The sequence below is a fragment of the Bos taurus genome, chromosome 9, assembly GCF_002263795.3.
Source record: "Bos taurus isolate L1 Dominette 01449 registration number 42190680 breed Hereford chromosome 9, ARS-UCD2.0, whole genome shotgun sequence".
NCBI classification, from domain to species: domain Eukaryota; kingdom Metazoa; phylum Chordata; class Mammalia; order Artiodactyla; family Bovidae; genus Bos; species Bos taurus.
In genome coordinates this window covers 73952923-73954140 of record NC_037336.1, presented here as the reverse complement: position 1 = coordinate 73954140, position 1218 = coordinate 73952923, and the positions used below count along the sequence as shown (strand labels likewise).

At 30.0% G+C, this 1218-nt stretch overlaps 1 protein-coding gene across 4 annotated transcripts in view; it reads right to left on the bottom strand.

The window, feature by feature from the left end:
* Nucleotides 1-1218, bottom strand: part of PDE7B (phosphodiesterase 7B) — a 380722-nt gene that overhangs the window by 242597 nt on the left and 136907 nt on the right. The window lies entirely within an intron of this gene.

Below are 1218 nucleotides of genomic sequence, written 5' to 3'. Positions count from 1 at the left end.
CTGTATTGATATCCATAATAATTTAATTTTGATATTCTCTTTCATCTAAGATTTCAAAGGATTTTTTAAATGTTTTAATTAAATTTTGCAGCTATCCTCTTAAAAAGATAAGCAGGAAAAAAGTCTAAGTCTTTTGAGAGGTAATCTTTTGGAGGGCATAATTTTAATTATCAGAGTAAGACATAGTAATATCTTCAAAATTCAATAAATATTTACCATCTACTTTAAAGGCAAAATGTATAATTGTTCTTCCTATTCCATCTTTAATTATTCCATGTCCTTAAACTAATAAAAACTTCCAATATCATAGTTCCTTTATATTATTTAGTTAATAGAAATATAATTAACTAATGAAACCTAAAAGCTTAATAATACACTGCCATTGTCAAAGATATCTATGCTTTGAAAGAGAAGCCATGGCCTAATTTACTTAAATAAATGATGTAATTAAATAAGATGCTTAGGATGGACTTTACCTGTCACATATTTAAGTACTCAATTAAAATTCTTATGACAGTGGCAGCAATATAGAGCTGATTTATGTAAATATTCTTCTGATCTTGGGATTTTGTGGAATTTGGCACATTCCTTGGGGGAATGCATTTGGTGGCCAAGAATATCTTCTTGTTAGGGATATAAATCATACCATATTATCTAGAAGAGATGGAAAGATGATTGGCTTTAATTGAAATTAATCTATAGGCAGTAGTGGATAGTCTATTTTGTCCTTTTCATAGCTATAAACTAGTCAAACAACGCACAGGGGAGGAAGTACAAGGAGAAATTCAATCAAAATAAGTGGTGGACTCATGCATTTAAAGTCATCATGAGTTCAAACTGATTCAAGTTAGTAGGTCATGTAGAAGCTATAATCAACATTTTAGTTATGATCTGCTTCAATTTTCTTTCAGTAAAATGAGGATTATAACAGGAATAATTCATCCTGTTATTGTGAAAATTAAGTGAGTTAGTTGATAAATAAATATGATATGGTGATAAAATGATTTCCTCAAAATCCAAAGTTGGGACATATAGCTGGACAAAGGAATTTTTTCTACTTCCATCTCTCTCTCATTTGTACCCATTATTAGCATTGTGAAGCATTTTTGTGGTTAAGAAAAAGGACTACTGGATATTTGACATGGATTTATGGAGCTGTGCTACTTCCAGTAAAATGTTCATTTTCCAGTGGATATATTACTCTATGGCCATGTTGTT